The following is a 21144-nucleotide window of genomic DNA, read 5'->3' as shown; positions in this document are numbered from 1 at the left end:
CCCACAGGTCTCTGGCTCTCGCCGTTGCTCCCCATGGTTTTCTGTCGCAATACACAATTGAACTTTCTCCACCTGCTGAAGTCCCTTCCGTCCTTGATTCTCACCTCTGGCCTCCTGGTCTGATGCATACAGACACCTTTGGGTATGAATGCTTTGCAGTTGGTATTGTAGTAATTTAGTTTGTCTTAGTCTGTAGATGCTGCACACCATGAGCACTTTGAGACTGGTGAGCAGGACCTTGTCTTATTTACTATGATGCTTGGCTTATAAAACATCTACCTACAAATGGGTACTTGCAAGATGGGATGGTGGGGCGAAGGGAAGCAGGGTAGAAGGATGAAAGGGGAAAGAAGGCAAGAATTCATTGTCTATACTACAGAATTGAGAAATAGAAGGGAAGAGTGGGTCGAAGGGTGTGTGTGTGTGTGTGTGTGTGTGTGTGTGTGTGTGTGTGTGAAAATGTTGAAGTGATGACACAGACCAGATGCACTGCATACATAAACTGCTTTATTGAATGGCAAAAAATTCAAGATATACCCTAAAAATTAAGAAAAGTGAGGGAATGGGTGGTTGAATTACTTGGCTAGAGGAGGTAAGATTCAGTCATGTAAAAGGACAGATAATGGAAGTGAAAGACTTTGAATCTCTGCTTCTTTGATGACTATGCTGGATTTTCTGAGATGATTTCACGTGTGTTTTTAGAATGGCGGTAGGTCAGTGTTATGCTTCCTAGAATCATGGGCAGAGGCTTGAGTAGGAACTTCTATTCCTAAAAACTTACATTTGTGCTTTATTCTTTAGAAAGTAAGTATATTCTAAATGAATTTGTTGGTTACAAAGTTGGCTAAAAATTCACTTCATGTATGTGAATCTTCTAACTTAGTTTAGTGGGTATTATAAGTAATTCTCTCCTCCCTCCCTCCCTGCCTCTCTCCTTCTCTCCTTTCTTCCCTCTCTCCCTTTTTTCTTTCCTTCTTTTCTTCCTTCTCTTTCCTCCCTCTTTTCCTCTCTTCCTCCCCTCTTTTCTCCTCCCCCCACCTGCTTTCTCTTCTTTCTCTCTTTTCTCTTTCTCCTCATGAAATGCCAGAGATTGATCTCAAGGCCTTGAGCCTGCTAGGTAAGTACTCTACCCTATAGACAAAGAGTATGATTCTTTACATGTAAATATTCTCCCTTCAGTCAGTAGAGACCTACAGATGGCCCCTTGTGCATTAAGACTGGCCCCTTGTAGCCATGGTTACATATGGATCATAGTAATCACAATCATGATCAGTAATCAAGAGTAATCATGTCTTGGTGTAAGACGTGTTTAAGGAACATTATCCCATTAAGACGCTCCCAGGCCATGGGACAGCTATGTTTTCACACTAAACCAGATTAGAGAGGGGAAAGACTTGTTAATGATTACTGCCGGGTCCACTTGCATGACAGATCTTGACCTGTGACAGCTGTTCTTATTCTAGAACAAACACAGTTGGTTTCCAGTTCCATGCATTCAATCACAGCCAGAACAGTAGTGGGGGTCAGGGGTGATGGAGCTAAGAGGCTTTGAGCTTGTTTACGATTGTCATGTCATTTAATTTTCATAAAGGTGGGGATTGTGAAGTTGGTATGTGTAGTTTCATTTTTTATAAAGAAATGGATTTGGAATTACACAAGATCATCAGCTCAGCTGGTAAGTAGCATCGCAGGGACTGGAACGTCAGTGTTTCTGATCTTGACTATGACTCCCTGGTCATTATTTTCTATACTTTACAGGAAAGGGTAAAGATGAAGAGAAAGATAACTGCATAGCCCAGGACCCTATTTGCTATAGGGGCTAGTGACACATTTCATGCTGAAGGGCTTTCTTTAAAAGTGTAACAGAAACGGAAAATGAAATGATGGACATCATGGGGTGGGGGAAGTAGAAATGGGAAATTGCTGTTCAATGCGTAGAGACTTCCAGTTCTACAAGTTGGAAAGTTCTAGAAATCTGTGGTACAACATTACTAACTAGTAACAAGATTGTACTGGACACTGAAAGTTTAAACCAGGACATCTAATATGTTATTTATAATAACAAAAAGAACAGCAAAACAAAAACAGTGAAAGGAAGCATTTAAAACTCAATAATGATGTAAAGGCTGAAGATTAAAATTAGCATCATTGAGTTGGAATGTCATAATGAAAGATACTGTAATGTTAATCTTGATAACTCATAAAACAACTAGAAAACATCCAGAGAAATAACTGCATAGCAAAAAATTGGAAGTGATTCTGTATATGTAACTTTCCTGTTTCGCCAACTGTATAAATGTAGTATTAGGAAATGAATAATAAATCACTTGTGGGTTCTAAAATTGAGAACACATGTCTTACTGACATGACTTAATGTGATTTGGTTATTGTTACCCAAAGCAATTCACAGACACTGGGTAGTGCCTGCCGCTTTGGACAAGACAAACATTTTTGCTGTGTATATACAGCAGAGCCACTGGATGTGGGGAAAGCAAAGAGTGGGAGGTACTTGGGCAAAACAGCTGCTCAAAATAAAACCGACGGGATGTGCCCAGGCCTCTGGTTTAACAAAGTCATCTAAAATTGTACCCAGAGAGTTTGCCGATTGACACACGCCTCAGAGCATAATCTTGTTCATTTCATGTGGTTGGGCCATGGTCATTCTCTGCTTTAGGTTTTTCTTCTTCAAACACATATCTTTTATATGTTGTCTCAACATATCTTCCTACTTTTATGCTGTTAAGTAATATTCTAATCAGGAGTGGTTATTTAATGATGGATCAGATTCTTTAGTGGTTGTCAATGACTGAGTTGGAAGCCTTTGAACAGTGAGTGCATTGGATGTTTGAGCTGAGCCATGTGGAAAGTCTCTACCAACACACAGCCATTGAGGATCTACTCTGTTCAAGGGACAGAGTATTGATGACAGGATTTCTGCGCTCAAGTACCCAGAGGAATATGTTGGCATGGGTTCGTTATTCTTTTTTTTTTTTCCGACATTTATTTCTGCCTTAGCTGTGTATGTAAGGCTAAGGGAGGTGTCAGTATAAAATGCCTAGGAACTGTAATCTAAAGTGACTGACTCTGAGCAAGAGGAAGTTATTGAGTAGGAAGTGCTCCACCCTTAAGAGGGAGATTATTAATTTTGCTTTTCAGCCTTGATGGAGTCTGAAGCCTGTCTTTTCTAGGGGAGAGAAGCAAGATGGTGCCTGGCATGTATGTGGGGGGCCTGGCAGGGTGGAGAAGATCTAACAGCGGAAAAGGAGTGAGAAAGGAAATCAAAAGAGAGGGAAGGAAGGGATGGTAGAGGAAAAACGAAGGAGGAGGCAACAATGCTTGATAAGAAATGGACTCATTACCTGGCTCATGTAACTGTAACCCCTCTGTACAGTATTTTCACAATGAAAAACTAATTTAAAAAACAACTAAAAAAAAAGAGAAGCCTATGGCAAGGAGAGAACAAGAAGTGGCATAGAAATGCCCAAGGAGGCATGGGTGCAAAGTGTGTGCTAAGACTTCTTTCTCTTGCTTTGTCTCCTCCTAGCTCACTGGCCCTGGACTTCTCAGAATGAAGATTGCCATTGCTGGCCCTCAAAGAAGAGGAATAGATGATGAGGGAGGCAGAGTTATGAGTTATGGAACAAATTAGACTAAGGACTTGCAGAATGACCAAAAAGAAGAGTTGTGCCTTTTTGTTTCAATAGCTCATCAGTCCTTTCCTTCTCCTTAGCCAACGTTAACTGAAATTTTACTTTGGCTCAAGTACTAAGCTAATTGTTGGCTATTCCAAAATAAGAACCTCAGCCTCCCAAGTAGCTAGGATTAGAGATGTGAGCCACTGGCTAGAAAGCCTAAAACCCTTGCCTTAGCTTTACATACCAACTCATTTTTAAAATGAGTTCTATTATATCTCACAAAGAAAAAATACCAGCTAACAAAGAGTGTAGGGACTGTTCATGACTATTTTATGTGTTACAGATTCTCTACTGGTTTTTATCCTGTCTGTTACTGTTTCCTAGGCTCATAAACTTGAACTAGTGATAATTATTAGTTCACTTTTCTTGTAGGCACTTGGACTCCTATGAAAACAAGTCCATGAAGGGTTTTCTTTGATTTGTACCCTTTCCTTACTCATTCTATCCTGCTAAGCACTTGGGATTAAGAGAGAAAGAAAGCACAGCCCCTATCTTCAAGGAACTATTAGCTTAGTGGTTTAGAAAAACAACTAGCTATGACAATCCTGCTACACATGAGTAACTGCTTTGTTGAGGATGAGTAGAGTGTTATTACTACAGGGTGAGGCCTAGTATAGAACAGGGCACTGGGTAAGAACACTTAGATTTCATCCAGCCACCTTCTTTCCCCTCTCTCTGTTCCTCTGCCCCCATATCTGCTTTTTTTTTAATACATTTTTTATTGTAAAAATAGTGTACAGAGGGGTTACACTTACAGGAGTAAGGTAATGAATACATTTCTTATTGAGCATTGTTACTTCCTCCTTTGTTTTTCCCCCTACCATCCCTTCCCTCCCCACCTTCCCAATTCCTCCCCCCCACAAGTTGTAAAGTTCATTTTCAATATAGTGTCTTGTATATCTCATGGTTACAATCCCCATATCTTCTATCTCATCCCAAAGCCCAGCCACTACATGAGTTTGCTAGGAGACAATGCCAAGCTGTAGAGCCTTACTTCTGTCTTTCTCATCTGAACCACCAATCTGGTATTGCTTACCAGCACACACACACACACACACACACACACACACACACACACACACACACACACAAATCTGGCTATTATTTTCAGTGATCAGCTTTATGATCAAAATTAAGGGACTGGGTGTCCAATCATCCCTGCTGACTTGTGTGGGACATATTTGATTCACACATATGTGCTAAGAGAGCTTTCTAAATGACTAGGAATCAATATCCCAAAGTACCAGGCTCTCAAAGCCAGACCTGTCCAGCTTTTCAGTGTTCCAGAAAACATGCTCTTGGGGGTGACAAGTGGCTGTCTGCCCTCGTGATGACCTGGTGGGCTTGACAGATGTCACATGCTGGGGAATGAAGAGTGAGGAGTATGCTACTTGGAGACAATCCAGAACTATTCTTCAAAGTGTCAGAAGTGTCACAACAGGGTGCAAAGTTCAGAAGTTCAGTTAAGTTCAAGGTCCTTCACCTTGGAAAGTTCTCATTAATTTCTTTCCTCTCTTCTTTGTACATCTCTATAAATGCTGCAGTTGCAAATTTCTCAGCACGACTTGGTCAAAATCCACTTAAACGTGTCAGGAATCTGTTAAAGCTATGCTGTCAAAAGTTGAAGTGTACGATCCTGAGAGGCTTAGATCCCTTCAAAAGTATCTAATTTTCAGCATCCTAATTTTTAGTGATGTTGAATTTCAGTTTCTTTTCAGTGTACCAGCTCTGACATAGTTTTCTTTAGAACAAACTTCTAGAAATTTGATGTTGACTTTTTAAAAATTGGTATTTAGAATTTATTATTGTTATTGTAAAGGTGGTGTATAAAGGAGGTACAGTTATGTAAGTAAGATAAAGAATACATTTCTTTTGGAATAATGTCACCCTTTCCCTTACTGTGTCCCAGTTTTCCTTCCCATCCCCACCTACAAGTTGTATAGTTAATTTTCAACATAGTGTCTAGTGAATACCACTACTGCATTAGTTCACGCTTTGTCCAACCATTTCTGTGCTTCTCCATTATCCCCCCCACCAGAGACAGATAAACAAACAAACAAGACAAAAGGAAATGAAAACAAAAACAGCAACAAAGAAAAAAAATCTCATCTCTACTTCCTGGAATTTATTTAGATAAATATTACTTTGTATGGTCTGGTGCACATAGTTATTGCACCTATGTGATTCTCTTCTCTGAATATATATTCTTTTTTTTTAAACCACCTTTAAGCCTAAGAGAAAATGGAAACCAATGGAAACTTATGATGCAATTAATACAACTTCAATAACAATAATGCTAGAATAATGTAATAGTTTTAGAAACTATGTTTTAGCTTTAAGACATTTTTAATCCAAACCCTATCCCTGAAAAATAAAAATCCCAAAGCCATTTAGTGACAGATAAGGTAGTAATGAACAGCTTAAGATGCAAATAAAGTCAAAAGTACCGTTGAGACTTGTGAGTTCAGTGTGGGAGGAATAACTTCTTTAGAAGCATTGGAGAAATGGCATGGGACATTTTTGGTTGTCAGAATGAGGGCAAGGGCCAGAATGAGATTAGAAGGAAGCCAGGGATGCTCCACACAGTGAAAAATTGCCCTATGCCTCCTTCAGATTTGTAGCATCTGTTCAGGTATTCAGGTATCCAGCAAAATGCCTGTTGAAACCTAATCCCTTTTCTCTGTTTTATATATTAGCATACAGTGTTTTTTTGTACAGCTTAATTCTGTTGTTAGGAATGCAAGTACTTCACAAATGGGCAGGGTTTGTGTGTGTGAGGTGATCTAGAAGGAGGGAGTGTTGAACAGCATTTTTCCAGGCACTGCTTTCCACCTAGATTGCTTATGATATTTGACTCTGCTTCCAATACAGCACACCTGTGTCACATTCACAGGATGTAGCACACAGGCATCAGACGTGCCTTTCCATCTTCATGCCTGTTAGGATGGTTACTCCTAAGCATTTGCTTGTCTTATCTTTCTAATTTATAACATAGCTAGGGATATATTTATATGCTAGTCCTGGGGCTTGAACTCAGGGTCTGGGTGCTCAAAGCCTGCACTGTACCTCTTGAGCCACAGCTCCACTTCTGGGTTATTTTAAATTGTTGTTGTTGTTGCTGCTGCTGTTGTATTTTAGTGGAGTTAAAAGAGTCTCATGGACTTTCCTATCCATGCTGGCTTCAATCTGCAATCCTCAGATCTCAGCCTCTTGAGTGGTTAAGATTACAGGTCTCGGGCTGGGAAGGTGGCTCAGTGGTACAGCGCTTGCCTTGCATGCATGAGGCCCTGGGTTCGATTCCTCAGCACCACATAAGCAAAAAGAAAAAAGCCGGAAGTGGCGCTGTGGCTCAAGTGGTAGAGTGCTAGCATTGAGCTGAAGAGCTGAGGGACAGTGCCCAGGCCCAGAGTTCAGGCCCCACAACGGGAAAAATATATATAAATAAAATAAAAAAGATTACAGGTCTCAGCTTCTATTGATTTTTTTTAAACTTAGGTGAATAAGGAGGCTATGGTTTTTCTTAAAAGATAACAAAAGAGATTGCTAATAAAATATGAGTGATAAAAAAAGGAGTCGTTGGGTTTGAGAAGATCAACATTTTCCCCCAGTTTTGACTGCCATTTCTTCTATTTGCCCCTTGATGCAGCGCGAAGGGACCTCACCCGAACTGAGCAGCTGTCAGGACCAGGCTCCTGACCCTCCAAAACTGAGATACATGACCCCTCTTTCTGTATAAAGTGCCAAGCTTTGGGCATTTTGTTATAGCAGTAGAAAACAGATGAATATAATTGAACTCATTTTGGAGAACTTCTCGTAATAAGGCAAACTTTGCAACTGCTGTTATCTTCACATTATACATAATCCAACTTCAGTAAAAAGAGAATGTGCCATCCATGACAAGAAATCTTTTGGAATAAGCACCTTTATTTTCATATATAATTTAAATTGTCCTAAAATCACCTTTGAGTCATCCTTTCCTATTGTTATGCCATTAATATAATTGATAAATAGTTACCAGAGCCTTTTAATTATTACTTAAAGAAGTATAGGTATTCATTTTCCTAATCTCTATTTAAGACAATTAGGAATAATCTTGAAAGGTGATTTAAGGTGGTGAGAGCTCTTCAATAGAGAGTTCAAAACTATTCTGAGACAATCATTCTTGTTACAAGACAATGGTGACACATCTTATTATTAATTCCCACAGAGTGGGTGTTTCTTACATATCTAGCTATCACTGCTAGATGAAATTCACCCATTGTATTTTTCAGTTAGTCATTTTCAAAGAGCTGAAATAAAAACCCATGGCCTTAGAATATTTTCAAAATCTGAGGTGGTACTGATGGCCTTTATCAATTCAGCAAGTGGAAATTTTAATGATAACAACACTTGACGCTTCACCAAGATGGTTTTGAAGTTCAACTTAGCAATTGCTGTTTAAAATAATTGACCCCGAAGCGTTCTAAGAGCATGAGAAGTCATGAATCATTAAAGAAACATTAAATTCAGTCCTGAATAGCCTTTATTTATTTTTTGGTTAGGGTTTTTGAATTATGCTAATTATTTAAAAAACATCTATCTTTGGCAATTCTCCATCAGAAGAACTTTCAACTGATGAGAACCTACCTGTTGTTCAATATATTAAACAACTCATTTAAAAAGACATTTTCTGTTGAAGTATCATAGTCTATTTACCTATGAAAACTTGTCAATTTTAAGATATGATAGTAGTGATAGAGAAAAGAATGTCCCAGTTTGGAGACCTGGTAGTGCCTGTTAAAGAATAATGATTGCTGAAATAAGAGAAGAATATATGTGATAGAGAAAATACTGGATGAAAAGAGATTACTTAAAGAAAGCAACTTGCTGGGCTCAGTGGCTCAAGCCTGTAATCCTAGCTACTTGGGTGGCAGAGAGGGGGTTGAGGTATGAGGCCAACCTGAGCACAATAATTCACAAGATTCCATCTTAACCACTAGCAGATCTTGGTTCAAAGTCAACCTGTGCAGGAAAGTCTGTGAGACTTTAGCTCCAATAAACCTGTAAACCTGAAGTATAGCTGTGGCTCAAAGTGATAGAGTTCTAACCGTGAGCAACAAAGCTAAGGGACAGTGCCCAGGCCCTGAGTTCAAGACCCATGACCACTCTCTGCTCCCCCACTGAAAGAGAATAGTGTAGCAGGCGTGGAAGTACATACTTGTAATCCATCCACTGAGACAGGAGGATGGAGAATTTAAGGTCAGTTTGTGCTATATAGCAAAACTCTGTCTCAATGAATCAAGCCAAAGCCAACCAAATCAAACCAAGCCAAAGGGTGCTCAACACTTAGAACACTTTCAATAAAGTTCAGCTAATATGAGAATTACAATATATAATTATACATTCTATGTTGATACTGTATTGAAATTCTGGATTGTCTGTATAACAAATTTGAAGAAGAACTGAATGCTGATTGGAGTATATGCTATTGTTACAATGCATTTTGTTTAAAAAAAAGTCAATCTCAAGATAGAAGTTTGGAGTAGTGTGTTGAAGAGAGACTATATTTTCTTTTTTTCTTTCTTTCTTTTTTTTTTTGTCGGTCATGGGGCTTGAAATCTGGGTCTGGGCTCTGTCCCTGTGCTCTTCAACTCAAGGCAAGCACTCTACCTCTTGAGCCACAGCGCCACTTCTGGTTTACTAGTGGTTTATTGGAGATCAGAGTCTCACGAACTTTTCTGCCCGGGCTGGCTTTGAATCATGATCCTTAGATCTCAGCCTCCTGAGTAGCTAGGATTACAGTTGTGAGCTACTGGTGCCCAGCTGAGAGACTATATTTTCATAGTGCTCAGGAATAATTGGATATTTGTAACTTAGTTATAATATTAAGCATAATCAACCAGTCATTATGGAAAAGACAAGAGGGAAAGAAAATATGTTTTCCTTATTCACAAGTTCAGAAGCCTTTAGGAATCCTCTCTCTCTCTTTTTTTAAACAGAGCATATTATAAACTGTCATTGAAGAAGTCTCTGGGCTAATTCCAACCAATCTCCATTGTTATACTAAAGGTTTTGGCCTTGTTTTGCATCACTTTGCTTCTCCTGCTTAAATATATATATATATATAATATTTATATAATTTTTTCTTAAGTAATTATACAAAGGTTTTAAATTCAACAAGTCAGTTTGTGAGTACAATGCATTGTGTGTGTGTGTGTGTGTGTGTGTGGTGTGTAAGGTCCTGGGACTTGAGCTTTTGAGCTTTTTTTTGCTCAAGGCTATCATTCTGCCACTTGAGCCACAGATCTATTTCCAACTTTTCGGTGGTTAATTGAAGGTAAGAGTCACAAGGACTTTCCTGCCAGGCTGGCTTTGAACCTGGATCTCAGCTCTCAGCCTTCTGAGTAGCTAGGATTACAGACGTGAGCCATCAGTGTCTGGTTAGCATAACGCTTTTTAATCAACTTTCTGCTTCAACACTATGCATCCACTCCAGGATCCATATACTCTCAACTGTTTGAATGAAATCAAGCTTTTCCTTAGTCCTAAGGTAGATTTGAATATATCTTTAAAAATACTCCACTTAAAATATGCAGTTTTTATCCAAGTGCCAAGTTACCCACTTGACAAGAATGCCAGGTGCTTTTTCCGCTGGGGTCTTCTGTGCCCCTGCCAGTTTATCTGTGTTTCTGTGAGTTGTGTAGCAATCCTTTTCCCAAACTTCCATTTTTTTTATAAAAAAAAACAACACAAGGGGCTGGGAAGGTGGCTCAGTGGTAGAGCGCTTGCCTTGCATGCCTGAGGCCCTGGGTTCAATTCCTCAGCACCACATAAGCAAAAGAAAAAAGCCGGAAGTGGCGCTGTGGCTCAAGTGGTAGAGCACTAGCCTTGAGCTGAAGAGCTGAGGGACAGCGCCCAGGCCCAGAGTTCAGGCCCCACGACCGGACCCAAAAAAAAAAAAAAACACAAAACAACTCCTATCATTTATGGCCTGCATACAGTAATTGCTCGGTAAATGTGAACTGTTAAATCTAGTTTATCTTTACTTCTTAAAAAATGATTTGTTTTATATCTTTTAAGACAAAGATTGCTTGGATCGGGAAGTTTTAGCTTTTTGGATTAAAAAAAGAAATCTCTCCAAAAATAGAAGATTTGGGCACAAATGAAAGAACGAGAAGAGAAAGGTGAGGGAGTATTTTCCTTCATCAGACAGCAAGCATTGTCAGAAAAGGGAAGACAAAAGTTCAGCATCTCTTCTCCTAGGAGGCAGGAATGTCTTGGTGCCTCTGGGAGAAAAGATACTAGAATTTCAGGTCCAGAGTGAGGGCAATGAGCAAAGGAATGGCATTGATCAAGATGTATTATGTTCATGGATTGACAAGTTGAATCAAAACCTCTTTATATGACTAAAGGTAGCAATAAAATATAACACAACAGCATATATTACTTAATTTTTAATATAAAATGCAGACTTGAAAACCCACCCCAATTTTTCCACCTAAATTTCTTATCTCTTAAAAATAAAACTGAAGCACTAGTTTTTTTTTTATTGTCACCCAACTTCACAATTTCCAATCTTTTTGTCTAAAGTGACCTATTAAATAATGTTTGCTATCTCTATTTTCTACATCTTGATATTGCTTTATTTAGGAAAAAGATCTATTTCTGGTAGACATTAAAAGATAAATCATTTTTTCTCATTACAAGAGTAACACATGTTCTGATAGGAAAAATAGAAAAATAGGAGCAAGTAATCATCATTTGAACCATGATAAAATTATGATATAGTTTTATAAACACAGATAATTTTAGATATAGAATTTTGTATTCTGCTTTTTTTAATTTAATATGTTATGAACACTACAAGGCATTTTCTTTCAATGATACACAGTTTGCATGACGGGAAATAAGCAACTCCCTCTTGAGAAAAATTAAAGCAACTGGTGCCAGATGCAAATCTGACTTTAATTGGTCACATTAGTGATTCCATTTCCCCCTTCTTTGGGGACAGCTTACAATTTTCCTCAGTGGGCTCCACCACACCCTCTCTTTCTTATCAAAGGATACAAGGTTGGGCGATGATATGAGTCACTTGTCATTTTGAACCTTCTGTCACAGCAGCAGGAATATTGAAAAATAAAGTAGAAAAGCCAGAAGATCTAACATTTTAGATGCTTAATGATATATCTTACATTAAGTTATAGAGGTATTTGTTTAATGGTTTTGAAGTAATTTGATACCAAAAGAAAACTAAGCACCATAAAATAATCATAGCACACACAAAATATATAAATGGAATAATTGCCACATATACTCTATTATGCAAAAGGAACATATTGCATGGGGCATTGCATTTAAACATTAGCATTCATGTTCGAAGTTTGGCTTAAGAAGTGCTGGTTATCCTTGGGTGAGCTATATGTGTCCCAAACTGATCTAAATTTTCTCATGTTAAAATGCAGTGTCTACTTCAGAAGGATTTTGTGGATTCGATGAGCTAGTCAGTGGGCTGAGGGTGTAGCTCAATGATAGACAGAGCATTTGTCTAGCTCTAGCCAGCATGAGGCCATGGGTTCAGTCCTTAATCCCATCACAGAAAAGACAGAAAAGAAAAAAAGACAATGTAAGACAGTCTGTCCAAAGAACCTAAAGCTGTAGGTAGCTCCCAAGAACTCCACACATGTTAGCTGTTACAGTATGGCTACAACATGGGAATGCTCTAACAGATAGATACCGAAGCTTGTCACGGCCAAATACTCATCAAAGCCCTGGAACCAGGTTTGTTGCATTCGATTGCTTCAGGACAATTTGCAAAGATACTGAGCTCTACTAGCTGTTCAGGTTTCCTGGGGTGAACATTTACATTTGGATGCTGCTGTAGCAGAGATGGGCTGAGAGAATGAGCAGTTTGGCGGCTGGGAGGGTTGAAGATGGTAGCTGTAAATTCATGGTTGTCTGGGCTAGGGCTCCAAAGGCTTAGCAGATGTTTTTTGGGTGGCTAGGGAGAGCAGAGAGAAGGAACACCCAAAGTTCAATGTCATTTATTATGGACCTCACAGGGGGACAGGCTGCTGGACATGTTTATTTCATGCATTTCTCAGCACAAGCTGGTGAAGGTGATTATCATCTCCTTCCATACACAAGGACCGCTTTCAGTACCTTTTCTAACGTCACAAAAGAAGTAGGTTCAAACCCAGGTCTAAGGTCAGATATACTGTTTTGCTGTCAGTTTTCTCTGTTGATGGTCTAGGGGGGCAGAGGGAGTTTAGTGAGCTCTAAGTGGGACACAGCATGGTAGCAGAGGCTGGGAGACAGCCTAGGGCCTGATTGCAAAAGGCCTTTTTGTTATTTATAGGGTTTCCAGCAATCCTTCTATTCTTTGAGGGACCTGCAACCTAGGGTGTCTTGCCTGAGAGGCATTCAACACTTCCCCACGGAATGCTGTTAAAGTGGCCCTTGTTAGATGTAGTGACAGTGGCCACTTTCCCCTTGGGACTTCCTTTCATAATTGCTGCCCTCCCTCCCAAGGTTACTGAAAAGCAATAAACACCACCCAGGTTCCCCAAGGCAATTCGGTTTGCTGGTTAGAAAGAAAACAAGATCTTGTTGATTGTGTGTGCTAAGGCTGAGATGTCAGTTTGGCAACATAAAAGGTATTAAAGGGTGAGTTTTCCTCCCCAAGTGTAAGAGAATGGGGACCACAGTGAATCTCTTAGATTTTTCTAAATCTAAGAAGGAGGGTGGGGTGGCAATGAGAGGAAATAACCCTTCGCTTTGTTTATTAATGAAGTCACAAGAGATAAGCTCTGCCTGTCCTGGTAGGAGATTGAATTAAATTTTATTGAACAAAAAAGCCATTCTAGTTCAGTGACTCATTGGGTGACTTAAATCAAAAGAAACCTAATTTACTCCTCTTTCTCTTTATATTTTACTATCTCTAGAAATCTAAGGAGGCCACCAATACCAAAAATATTCCAGTGGATTAAGGGTTGTCCAATCAAGTGCTGCTCAGTAGAAAACAGCGATTGCTCTGTGCCCTGTGATGGTAGGTTAAGTCTGACACACATGGTCACTTCTGTACCAAATAGAATCAGTGCTGTGGGGAGAGGTCAAACTTGTATCTGAACTGTGATGTCTAGATAGTTTCCTATTAAAAAAATCATTGTAGGCTTTCTTGTTGTTATTTTATAGTGTATTTCTCCACCAGGCTTATTATAAACTAAAAGCATAGGAGCCCTTGAACCAACTCATCACTGACTCCTCTGCTCTTTTGTGTGTGTGTGTGTGTGTGTGTGTGTGTACCGTGGCTTGAACTCAGAGCCTGAGCACTGGCTCTTAGCTTTTCTGTTCAAGGATAGTGCTCTACCACTTGAGCCAAAGCCTTTTAATTCTCACTTTTTGTTGGTTAAATGGAGATAAGAATCTTACAGACTTTTTTGCCCAGAATCTTACAGATTTTTCTGCTTCCAACTGTGATTCTCAAATTTCAGACTCCTGAATGGCTGGGTTACAGGCGTGAGCTACTGGTGCCTGGCACCACTGACTTTTTGATACCAGTTGTGACCATGTGGCTCATGGATGACTATGATTTTCAAGCAGAACCTTTGAGAGAAGCTTTTGTGCTTCTGTCTTTTATTTCAAGCCATCTTCTAGATATTTCCACTTGACTTTGCTGCAAACTCAATCTGCCCCAGTTTGACATTACCGTCTTTCCCTCAACTCTTCCTTTGACTTTGTTTAGCATTGACCTCATCTCCAACTTTTCAGATGGGTAGACCACCTCCCAGAGTTTCCAATACGCAGTGTTATCAAGTTGTAACATCCTGGTCCATCTGACTTCTCTGATTTGCATTTTCATTTCTGTTAGTATCATCTGCTGCCTGATTATATTTTTCTTGATTTATTGTCTGTCCTTCCTATATAGAAATATTGATTAATTTTTTGAAATGTTATTTCATCCTATCCAACTTTTTCTTGAAATTCTCTAATGATTTTCTTTGAATCAAGTTCAAATTCTTTACCTTGACATTCTAAGGCTTTCATTCTTCTCTCTAGCCAACACACTTCAGACCTTTTTCTTCACTGACCTTTAGCCTCCGATTGTCAGACATGTCTCATAGGCAATTTGTTAGTAAGTGGACATTTTTCCTTGTGCGTTAGGATTTAGCCCAAGGCTCTTCTCTAGTTTAGTCATTGCTGCCTTCTCTTGTATCCTTTTTAATGTTTATGTTAGTTATTTATGAATGAGGTTATTTGTCTCTTATTTAATGTTTATGTTATTTATGAATGAGATTATTTATTCTCTTTTATGGTCCTTGAAGTCATATATTTTTGTTCTTGTAATGAGATTGTTGATTCTTGGAAGATAGAAGTTGCCTTTATTGTTCTTAGAATTGTCAGCACAGGATTGCATACAGTAGGTTCACCTCATCTACTGATTCTGGTCATTTTAAAGGGAATCATGCAGGTATTTGTTTGCTGAATCTACTAGGCCCCATTTAGCCCCTACTTCAGAGACAGAAGTTATTCACCATAAATCTATCTTAGTCCCATTGTTGTTGTATGGCTTAGGGTAAGTTGGGCTCATTATTCTTGGTATATGTGTGTAAATTTGGTATTTTGAATGAATGAATGATAGCCAGAAGGAAATGCTGGGCTCTCAGCTTCAATTTTCTATTTTCCCTCACTCAGATCAAAGTAAATCCGTTAAATGATGTCAACCAGGGTAACTGGAAGGCAATGGCTGTTTTCAGCTCTAGTTTTAGAAGGTGAAAATTGTTTCTCTTTGAATATGATTTTACTCTGACAGGTATTTAGGATGATCTTTCAACTTTTCTGCTTAGATCTGACTTGAATAACCTGTCTTTCAATAACATCTTTATCTCGTTGAGGATATTTGTGACAACTCTACCCTGGTTTTGTAAGTCTGGATGCATATTTTTAAGTGGCACTAAATGTTGGCCTTGGCCTGCAGCCCTTTTGCATGTCACTACGGCTTTAGTCTGCCCCTGCTCAGTTCTTGATAACCCAGACTTACTGATCCCCAGAATTCTTCCTCCTTTTTCTAATACCTCTGAACTGTAGCATTTCTTGTAGTATATATACTCTCATTACGCACGCATGTATTATTACAGCGTATTATTACCATAGCCAAGTGTCTTTGCTCATGGGTAGTGCCCTTGTTGCATTCTTCCTTGCATCTCCAGCACCTGCCACAGTGCCTTCCATCTGTGCGGCCCAGTGGAACTTCACTGACAGAATAGTGATGGGGAAGAAGCAAAACACTGAGGACACTGTCGACTCTTGTCTTGTGCGATGAAGTGCCCTTTCAGTGGCTAACCATGCTGCGGGTCTGGCACTTCCGCAGCTGAAGTGCTGGGAATCTTGAGCCAGGGCCCCAAGAGCACATCATTGAGTCCCATCCAGTGGAGCCAGGAAGTACCATAACCACAACCAGATCCCTGGCTTTCTTCTAGAGGAAGGTAAATATTGAGCCTTGAAACTGTGGGGCGTCACATGCTGGCACACCCAAGGGTGAGAAGTCTGGAGGAGTCACACTGCGGTTTCCTTTCTCTGCCTGGGGACACAGGGCTGGGGGTGGAGGTCAGTAGCATCTTCTCAGCGAGACTACTTCCAATCTGGACACGTTTGTTGTTTGTTTTTGTTGTTCAGGTTCTTCACATGGCATGTGGCTCTTACAGGTGATGCTAAACGATGCCTTTAAGATTAGTGCAATGTGGCCACTATTTGCTACCAGCTCTCTCCTAGATGATGGATGCTGCAAGGAAACTCCCTCATCCATCTTTAATAACTCAGTGCGGACAGTTTTGGAACCTGCTGAGTGGCTTTTGATTGACAATCTTTACTGAATGTGATATATGTAGCAAGAATGGCTACTGGATGCCACTTTTCAGACGGCAGCTTAAGGAAAAGAATTGAATCTCTGGGTCATGTTTTCATATAGGTGTTTGCCTATTTGGTTCTACTTTGGAAATCCACAATCACGGTGAAATATTTTTGTCATTCTTACTAAAATGACCTTGTGCTTGTGCAGCTAACACGACCTTGTCTGGAGAGGCCAGTTTAGAGGAATACAGCTTTAAAGATCAAGATTAGCAAATTAACAGGCAGGAAAAGCCAAATAGTCAATTAACCTACTACTGCAAAGCCCCTGGCTGGTTTGGAGCACCAGGCTGTCTGTACCAGCTGAAATTTTTGCCCCGAATCCTCCCTCTGGAGCACTGGGCTCCTTCCCTCATCCTCTCCCTTCTCTCCCCTCCCCATCCCTGGGAATGTTTTCTTTGTATGTCACTTCCTCTGCTGAGCCAGTGTGGAAATCACATCTTGTTGTGCTGAGACGTTGCCATGGGAACATCTCAACCTAGTCATTATCTACTCAGGCTACTGATTATATTAAGTCAGGAGACAGAGCTGCCTGCTCTCTGAAGTTTGCGATTCCTCCACCATTCTCACCTCCCTGGCTATATCTAAGCATATTTCTTATCAGCATAGTCTCTCCTGTTTCCCCTGCTCAACAGAGCTGGTAAATGAAATACATCCACAGGAAGCTGGCACTAGGATAATAGAGCTGTTATATTTCCATTGCTCCTGACCTCCTCCACTTGTCTGTTTTAGTACTTCTTCAGGACTGAAATATAATTACTTCTCTCTTCTATACTTTTCTACCCCGCCAAGCTTAGGGTGCAAAGACATCTCTCTTCTTTAAAGTTTTATGGGGTTAGAGCCACAGTTTCTTGCTACTTCTGCAGAGAAGCTTCTAGAAATTCACAAAAATGCCTTTCTTCTCCACTGGGTAAAATGCAAACAAAAAACTCAAACTGGCTTTCATCAAGTAATTTTGTCTTGTGTATTTCCATGCTTTGAGAATCTTGGAGGAAGATGTTTTAATCTTAATTCCTGGGGGTACATGTTCTATATATTTTTTAACTAACCCATAAAAATTGTATATATCTATGATACACAGGATGATATTTTGAATTAACTATATGTGGTGGAATGCTTAACTGAATCTAAATGATCACCTCACATACTCATTTGTTTGTGGTAAGACATATAACAAATGTATTTTCAGGAACTTTCAAGTATATAATGCATTTTTCTTAACTATAATCACTATGCTATGCATAGATCTCTTGAACTTATTGTATGTGGTCTTTAAGAGGCATTGTTTTAAAGTACCTTTTGTGGGAAAATCTTATAAACAGTTGGTCTATAATTTATTGTGTAACCAGGATACTCTGGGAGTAAAAGATGGTTTTATTATTAAGAATGCTTGGACAACAGGTGCAAACGAGGACTGTACCAAACAAGTCAGGTGTTTAACCATTTTATATTTAGAACAGGAACCTGGGTATTATATAATTATATAATATATATTATATAAATGTATATATATGCATCTCTCCTAGAACAAGATTGTTTCTGCAATTAGAAATTATAATTTCAAATTGGAATTTTAAATCTAGATGAACAGTGAGATTCATATTGTTTCTATTTCCATACTCTGTAAGCTTGGTCAGTGTTAAGTACCTTCTTGAAAATAAAGCAATGTTACTTGGAGTTCAAAAGAAAAAAGCCATTAACAAAGGGAAATGGACTGGATTGAGTGTCATAAAACAGTTCTATTTTTTTTTCAGAAGCTTGTAAGCCAGAGGTTGGCAAGCTTTTCAAATGAAGGGCTATGTATTAGATACTTTGGTTTTGTGAAAGTAGCCCTAGATGACAGACATGAAAAGAAATGTGTATAACAGTGTTCTCCAATAAACTTTTTGATCCAAATCTGGCAGGGGGTGGGTGGGGGCAGATTTGGTAAATGGGCTATAACTTGCCTACTTGTATTCTAGTTATATGGTGTGTGTGTGTGTGTGTGTGTGTGTGTGTGTGTGTATGTGTGTGTGTGTTGGTATTGGGTCTTGAACTCAGGGTCTCATAATGTCACTTAGCTTTTGTGGTATTCTAGTACTTGAGCCACTCCTTTACTTTCCAGCTTTTGCCTGGTTAATTTGCCTGGTTAATAAGTCTTTCAGATTTGTCTACTTGTGCTGGCTTTGAATATGGATCCTCAGATCTCAGCCTCCTTAGTTGTTAGGATTACAGGGTGTGAGCCACCAGAGCCTGGCTTTCATGATCTGTTCTAATATGTAGAAACCTCGCTCTGAGAGACAGTAAGTTATTCTGGGTATTAATCATGCTGTCCCCTGTCTGTTGTGACAGATTGGGGCTATATCTAAAGGAAGCAATAGAGCAATACAATGAGCCTTACTATTTAGCCCAGTTTTCCTTATACCCATTCCAGTGCTTTAAGGCCAGTTCTGAAGTGGGTGGTGGAGAGGGAACAACCAGGGGTGTTATGCATAGTGAAGAGCAGTTATGTAGACGTGACCAGGCATTTTAGAAGGAAGGCTGTACAAATGGTCAGCTAAGGAATAGACGCTAGAGTGATTTTTTTTCCCCCTGTAAATCTTAGTTTTTAAATTGTGGATCAGATTCTACCTAGAGAGAGTACAAACTGCAAACACAAGAAAAAAATGAAGCCTTGGTCTATGAGCATCTGTGGAAGAAATGGACTCAGAATTAAAGTGAATGACATGAAGAGTTGCTTTATGCTAGTTTGAGGCTTATCATGTTGAGTTGGAACTGGTTGGTTAAAAAATAAAAGTTTTAGGAGAAAATCCCCAAATATTCCAAAATGCTTCCCTTTAGGCAGAAATAACATACTAACATGCAAGCAAGCCTCAACACGAACATGAATGAGATTAAAAAGAATTAGTGGATGGTAGACTTAGGAAATAGCAGGAGCTGTGCCATGCAGAGATAGTTCCTGTGACTATGTCTACATCCCTACTGCTACAGTGTGTACAGATGTCCACATACCTAGTGCTACATGATCACCGACTGCTTTAATTGCTAAGTCAGGAAACTGGAGGACAATCATAATAATGGTAGGGTTTTAGTTTTAAGTAGACAGGGTACACATAGGTATTTTAGAGAGGGATGGGAAGGAATATAAATAAGGGAAAGATCAGAGGTGTTCAGTCCTTTTTGTGATGTTCAGTTAAAGGTGAGGAGTGGATGATTTTCATTTAGATCTAGTTAACATAATCTGTTAAAGGAGATTCTTCAAAGCAATTGGTATGTTAACTATATAGTTACTAAGAGGCTAGGAATTATAAAGGGATCATTTGGCATCTTGTAGCTTATTTATTATGTGTTTTATGCATTTGGAACATGTGGGGACCACATATAAAGTACAATACAATGAAGGTAAATGAATGTCCCCTTCATGTATGTTATATGCAAAGGCACAAGAGTGAATGTGTTTTCCTCAGGGACACATGGGTGGGTGATAAACACTGTCACTCAGTGATGAAGGCTCAAGACCACAGGTGGGGAGGAATGGAATGGAGCCTAGAGGGCTGGTAAAGGAAGCTGGGCAGAACTGAGCTCTCAGAAATCTGTTCAGCAGGAGGGTGACAGGATGGGAGGTACTCATAGGTGATCTTTTATATAGTGACTGCTGTGTCAATGAAATATTTCTTGCAAACAATTTCTCTTTAAATAAATATATATATATATATTTATAGTTGTGTCAGATTAAGAATAAAAGAAGCAATTATCATTAAAAGAAAACCACCTACAGGCATTTTTACATCCAGATGCTTGTGATGAAGACAATTAAACATTCCCTAGTCACACCTGCAAAGATCATTATGTAGAACCTTGAGATAATAAAGATATGGCTTATGTTGAAAACCATGAAATAACATCTTTTTCCACTATTGACAGACTTCTGATTTTCAGAATGTGATATCATTGGAAAGTTCTGGCCTACAGGAAATAGTGAACTGGACACATTTGTTCATCTTTTCCCTGCTTGATAGACTGCCTGGGATCTAAAATTCATGCAGTTAAGACAATCAAAGGTGTGACTTCCATTAAGAAGTAAAAACAACCTATTTGGGGTCCTAGAGAGAGGTGAGGGGCTCCCTCAGGATGTGTCTAATGTCTAATGGCTCAGTTCTGAATTCTAAAAAGTATCACAGGGAGTGTAAGAGGAGTAATTTGTCTGTTGCACAGAAAGAGTTATTCCAAGTCCCTGTATCTCTGAAAAAGCTTTAAAAAAGAAAAAAAAATCAGACATGCACATTGATAGGAGAAGAAAAATGATCCAAGAAAAATACAAACATGCCCATCTGCCATTGACCTTTGAAGGACCTAAAGATCAGCAATAGCAAGTTCTAATTTCTCCTAGTAATTTCCAGAGGTCGAGGTAAATCAAATTACCCCTTGAGCTGAGCTTGTTTATGTCAAAGGAAAGTAATACTATGTGGATGCAGTCCAGCACTTTGAAATTGATAGATGGGGTATGATAGGAGAACCAAACACTGAAAACCTTGCAGCGAATTGTGAAATTTATCCATTTGCTCCCTCCCTGCCTACCACAAGTTCA

General features: G+C 39.3%; 1 protein-coding gene across 1 annotated transcript in view; it reads right to left on the bottom strand.

Annotated features, from left to right (window-relative positions):
- The window catches only part of Pde7b (phosphodiesterase 7B), a 308928-nt gene that overhangs the window by 55882 nt on the left and 231902 nt on the right, over positions 1–21144 (bottom strand). The window lies entirely within an intron of this gene.

Source organism: Dipodomys ordii, unplaced genomic scaffold (genome assembly GCF_000151885.1).
Source record: "Dipodomys ordii isolate 6190 unplaced genomic scaffold, Dord_2.0 Scaffold97, whole genome shotgun sequence".
Classification (NCBI taxonomy): Eukaryota; Metazoa; Chordata; class Mammalia; order Rodentia; family Heteromyidae; genus Dipodomys; species Dipodomys ordii.
This window is presented reverse-complemented; position numbering and strand designations above follow the sequence as displayed.